The following is a 6,883-nucleotide window of genomic DNA, read 5'->3' as shown; positions in this document are numbered from 1 at the left end:
GTAGTCAGGTCCATTATAAACAATACATGCACCAAAAACTTTTCAAAGTGTACCACTACCTTGTAACGTATTCTTCTTGGGCGTGGCTGATGATAGCCAATGGAAAGTAAGGATCCGAAAAGGTAATGCCTCTACGAACGAGAGGGGGATCTGACCAGGAAAAAGAGGCACGGAAGCAACAGAAGTAAGGAGACAGGCTGGAGAAGAGGTCCTGGGAAGGGCTCTTCAGAAATGGAACTCCACGGCAAAGACAACACCCAAGTTACTACACCTCACGACATGAATCATCCAAATCAGAAGCTATTTAAATACATTAGGTAACTATTCATAATGTAGACAATATTTTATGAAAAACCAATGATCTGAATCATTTTAATGATAGCAATAAATTATAAATAAACACTTTGTTCCTTGATGTAGTTTATTTACTATTATATAACACAATACCACCCCTTATTATTTTATATAGTTAATGGTGACAACATTTTATAAATAAAAAGCTATTTAATTGTTAGCTGGTAAACACACAACAGGCCTTTGGAAAAGAATTCAATTATAATAATAATTTTTCAGGACTCAATATACATTAATTCATTAACTTATTTTGGATAATTACCTTTAGTGATTATTCTGGCATCCCGTCTAAACCCCAAGACCCCGAAGTCCTATTTAAGGCAGAATAAAACCTGAATCAAATTTTGTATACTCTATTTTAGAAGGGATGATGAACATAAAGGGAGACTGAAATTGAAGTAATGTATTTAAATAAACAGAAGATAAGAACTTGTTGAGAGGGGGATTAATTAAAGATAATATGATATTGTTAGTAAAGTTGATTTGAACTTAGATAATGGGAAATAATTCCTGCTGCTGAGAGATGGGCTAGTAATAATGAGTCAGCTTTTTGTGTGTCCTTGTTGAAGATGAAAATGCATGCTTGTTTTCTTACGTGTGTTGCTATTCTGGGCCCATAAGGGATGAGTCACGTGATCTTAGATGTTGGGCTGCTGCTGGGGGTGCCGGCTTCCATACTAGGTGCTTCCTATCTCATACTCGAAGCTGCTTCTACCCTGTCGTATTTCCTTGTCTAGCACTAGTAACTGAGTGAGGACCAGGATTCTCTACAAAGTATTTCAGTTTAAACAGTAAGGTATCAGCCCCATCAGATCTGGTTATCCTTTTTCTTCATAGGTAGGGGCGATACTAGTTGGTGCTGATGCCACCTGGATATTATTCACAATAAAATTTTATTCCTTGTCTTAACCCCTAGAAAACCCAAAACTTCAAGCCTTTGGACTGAAAACGTGTATGGGCCACATTTATTTATTTTAAATTGTTAGAATTAGGCCAGTGTGAAATTATTTTTAGGGTGTATGAGTGTGAATAAGTTTATTAATCATCAACCAATGACATTCTTTTTTCGATACAAAAAAAAGTTTGAAAGTTTATTCAACTATTTTAAATTTAAATTAAAATAAAATCTTTGAATTTTATAATATTTTTTTTCAAATGCAAAAGAATTCAAAGAGAGGAAAATTTATCATGAACATATATTATGAAATCTAGGAGACAGAAGATGAACGACAGTGGAAAATGAAAATCCTTTGTATGTTTGAGATTGGTGCAATCTGTAAAAGGGCGGATTCGGTTTGACATGACTATCGGTCTGCCCGCACCATCTGGGCCCGCACACGTCACTGCCACTTGAAGGATAAAAAAAATTGTTAATTTCAGCCCTCGATGTTCTATTTAGAATCATCAACGTGTTTAATGAAAATTTATATCTAAGAATATTCTACAAGGAAATTAATAAATTAAATACTGGTGGGCTCACCCTGAAAATTTGATATCATTATAAAATAGTATATATTTTTCTAATTTTTTGAGACAAGACATTTTATCGAATTTAGGCTAAATATTCTTATTAATTTATATACACCACCAACGTTTCGGTGGACATGGCCATTATCAAGTATATCCTAAAATGTAAAATTCACAGCTTTTAATCACATCCTTATATTGTTGCAAACTATCATGCTCAAGTCTTACTTAATATAGTTACCTAACATTCTTTAATGTAGAATTAACAATTCATTTCGCAAACTAATATATCTATGGTTTACACCACAGTGATTCTAATTTAATTTCCAATAGCTTCATGATACATACCATCAAAGGTTCTCTCTTTAAGGAAAATTCTAACTTTTCAATTAATTTTTTAACTGAACACCTAAATTTATTAAGTCCAAAAATTAATTGTCAAAAGAGATAATCTTTAATTCTATATTTCCAAAAGCTAGTAGATATGTAATTAGCACTACTGACGCAAGTCATCGGTATACTATAAAATACAAGTAATAATAAAATTGGATCCAGAATTATATGACATCAAATAGTCATAATCATTTTGGGAATTTAACGCAAATATCATTGAACTATTATCATTATAATTAAATTAGTACAAGCAGAGAGTAAAATAAACTATACTAGGCCCGTCTGTAGCTCTGAAGGTTAGGCACAGGTCTGTCAGTCTGAGATCTGCGAGCGGCTCCGGTTCGAATCCGATCTGGGGAATTGAGTTTTTTCATTACGTGGCAGTCCACAAAATGAAAAACTTGACCCTGACCAGTTAGAATATGTTGGTTTACTGTAAAAAACTAGGCAAACTTCACCTTCGCTGTGGATTGCTTTATATTAATAAAAAATATATATACAAAATTATCTTAAATAGTTGTATTAAATAAGATTTTTAAATTAATAATTTCTGAACCAAAAATTTAATCAAGTGGTTCCCAAACAACAGAATTCTGCTAACTACTATGCCGGAGATTAAACCACACGGTGCCCACTCCCACACTCAACATTGGGCAAAGATGTTCCCCTTAGAAAATATATCAAAATTAGATTACTAAAAGAGCGTTTTGAATTACTTTTTTTTAAACTATGAAATTGCCAGTTGAACCCTTTTTGCTAAAAAACTAACAGTAGACATAATTAAAAAAATTGTTTTAACAATAAATGGCCACATAAATATGTGATACTGAACACTTCCATGGGACACCGGAAACGGAATCACAATAGATAAAGGAACGGTGGTGTGTGTACAGTTTACGAAGCATTTTATCGTTGTTCCCCTTATTATTTATCTTCTTTTTATTTTGGGACTTGAAATGTTTCTTTTTTAATGTATGTGTCGGGAACGAGTCATATTATAACAACGAAGTTATATGAATCGATTAATCAATGACGCATGGCAGGTAACCAAAACTACTTCATTATAAATAACTTTCTTTTTTTTAATCATTTATTTATTGTTATTTACAACTGTATAGCATATATACAACAGTAAATTTGCTTTAGGTGAGATAGTGACATGTGATACATGATACAAACAATATGTGGAGAATCTACCCATTGATATAACTCCAATAACGTTTCTAGAGGAGGATTATTAGGTAATGAAGGAGAAGCCAGGTGAGAAACAAGTGGATTTGAGTGGTTGGGAAATTTTAGGAATGGTATCTGGTTTTGGCCAAATCGGCAACATATGGGACATTGAGGTCATGATGGATGACTTGATTTGTGACAAAGTAAGGAACGTTAAGGATTTTACGAAGGATTTTGGACTGCAAGGATTGGATTCGGGGGGAGTTCGATGGTTTAGTGGAGCCCAAAAGCTCAACTCCGTATGTCCAGATAGGCCTTATAACAGTCATGCAGATCAGTCTTTTGTAATGGATTGGCAATTTAGACCGTTTGTCTAGTAAATGTTGCAATAGTCGAAATCGACGAGCAGTTTCCTGTCTTTTCAGTCTTGTATGAGGATATAAATAAACTAAAATTGTAGTGCCTATTTCTTCCCATCCAGGCATCATCAGGGCATTAGTGTAAATGTGAAAAACAAACAGACACAGGATATAAAAATTAAAATAATAATAATGGAGGCCTAACGAACCCGAAGTTTCGATGCCGATACCTGCAAACACTCTCTGCATATATCCTTAAGCGATGACCCTCCAAACCCAACTCTACTAAATCAGTTTTAACCCAATCCTCCCAGGTATGTTTCGGTCTACTCGGACGTACTCGTCGGTTCAGTGTTTATTAATATTTTAGTGATCCACTCGTTACTAAGGCCCTACAGCATTACACGCCTATGTTATACACCGCAATGCTATAACTTGAATTATATTTATCTGGTGTAGGTCCCTTAATTCAGCGTTGTATAATCTTCTAAATTCTCTTCTTTATAACAATTAAAATAGCAAAATAAATTACTCAAAAATAATTGGCTTCCTTCTACGCAAACCACGGTAATTATCTTATGATAATCATGGTAACTTAAGTAGAACTTTCTCCAGCAAGAGTGGAGTGGCCAACAGTAAAATCTTATTTAATAATTATTCAACAATTTACATAAATGTTAAAAATGCTCTAAAATCTGAAAATTAAAAATATTAAAGAAATAAAATTTAAAAAAATATATTATGAATAAATGTCCATAAATTGTTCAATTTAAAATTAGAATTACTAAAATATTTTATGAATGGTGGTAAAAGAGAAGTGGCAACAAAAAAACACATAATATTTATTTTAAATACCTTTTGATACGAAAAAAAAAATTATTGAGGCTTAGCATAGTTTCAATTGGTATAGCGACTAATAAACTTTATATAAGATGGATATACAATAAATTAAATCCATAGCAAAATCTAATATGTAAATTCGTACACGATATCTTAATGATACTTAATAGCAGGGAAATTGATAATATTCTTGATTGATACAATAGTTTCCACAGTAATTTGCAATTTAACTAAATATGACATGAAACTTTTAATAAATATGACATGAAATAAAGATTGCATATAAAGCCTTAAATAAGCTTGCCCGAATTTTTAATCAACTCGAAGATAAAATAGAGACAACCCTTAGTTCAAAATTAACTTATAAAATTAGTTGGCTCACTGTCCGAATTTCTTGGTATGGCAACTCAAAACCATAAAAATAGGATATATTAACATCAAAATTCCTGTTGTTTCTATAAAAGTAAAAATAAAGAAAAAGAGCATAATATTGCCTCGAACATAAGCATAAATTTGTGCTGAGAACCAACTAATTTTACATATAGAAGGCTCAGGTCGAACATTAAAATACCTTCAGGCACTAAATATTTCAGGAAATTGAGCGCTGTATATTTTAAAACGAATTTAAAAAAAAATTGGAAATAATAGACATTTTTTAATTAATTATTATGTGTTTTTAGGTTGGCATTTGTCATATTTCGGCTTGGTATGCATCAGATCAATGAAACATTTTAGTAATTCTTGCCTTAAATTCAAATTATTTATGGAAATGATTTTTTTTTTTTTTTACCTTTAACATTTTCGGGAATTTTTAACCTTTATCATAATTTTAGTATAATTATAATATTTTAATTTTGGGAAGTTCTCTCCTCCTGAAGAAGGTTCAAGTTTAGTTATTATGACTAGGTGTTGGAAACATCATTACTTTTTAAAAATATTTTTTGATATTTTAATTGTTATATTCTGTGTCTTAATGGGAATTTTTTTCGCTGTATAACGTGTATTTTTTAGATGTACACTAATGCCCGGATGATGCCTGAATGGGCGAAAAATTGGCAAAATTAATAAATATTTTTTTGAGACTACAATAGCTTTTTTGTGTATTTTAACTCATAAATAATCTTCACACTTGGATACCCTGTTTTAGACTATTGCATTATAATTATAATTGAGGATAACTAGATTTGTATATTTCATAAAGTAATTTAATTTTTATTGCACACATAAACTTTTGAGAATGACATTTATTTTTATTTTTTAATTATTAAATATTATGGTACACAGATTCCAGGAAGAAGAAGATTATATTCACTATTACAATATTTCAAAAATGAATAATAATAGAACATAAAAATGAGCTTATTTATGTGATACTATAAAATTATATTGATTCATAAGTATGACTAAGTTATTTATTATTAACTATTGAATAATAAATAAAATGTACCTCAGGTATCCATATATTTAAAATTCTGATACTCGTATATGTCGGTTCTGAACTAACACAAAGGGAAAATAGAAATGAATATATGAAACCGAAATGCGATGACATTGTAGAGAACATGAATAGAAAATAGTTTTTACTGTTCTCTATGCAAAATGGTCATCTCTATGAAAGCTTCTCGGAATATTGAGCTCTTCTAGATATTGGAATTTTCACCTCATCTCCCCTTACCCTGCATTACTACATCATCATGACCAACCCCCTAGGGGTATCATTTATTCCTGGTTTTATTCCCCCTGGAATAAAGATTTCATCCTATTTAAAATATATAAATATATAAATGCTATTAGGTTTGTCATTGTATCCGTATAAATAGTTTTTCATAACTATGTATTTGAAGAAGCACGTGCAATACAGCATAAGTCCATTTTTTCAAATTGCCTAATATGATACCACTAAGACAAGTGAATAGAATAGTGTGAATACTCTGCAGAAAAAAAAACACACTAAATGTATAGTTCTTAATTATAAAAGGATAGCAGGTGAGGCCATCACAAATTTAATTACTTTTTGTTCATTCAGAAAAGCTATAAAAATTAACGAATGACAGGAGAAGTTTAAATTGTTATTTTTTTCTAAGGTAAAACATTAACTTTCCTTTAAACGTTTAACATATTAATTACTATAGTTATTACAACTACACAGAATAATACAAAATCATACTGGATGCGTTAAAATTGGCACATGAATAAAATTATAATATAAAGAGTTTGTAAAATCATATATGAAGGAAAAAGTCTGTATTTAAATAATATAACAAGAATAATGATATGTCGCCATGCTTTTTTTTTTT

This window comes from Halyomorpha halys, unplaced genomic scaffold (assembly GCF_000696795.3).
Source record: "Halyomorpha halys isolate HHAL.00 unplaced genomic scaffold, Hhal_1.1 Scaffold820.1, whole genome shotgun sequence".
In the NCBI taxonomy this organism is placed as follows: domain Eukaryota; kingdom Metazoa; phylum Arthropoda; class Insecta; order Hemiptera; family Pentatomidae; genus Halyomorpha; species Halyomorpha halys.
This window is presented reverse-complemented; position numbering follows the sequence as displayed.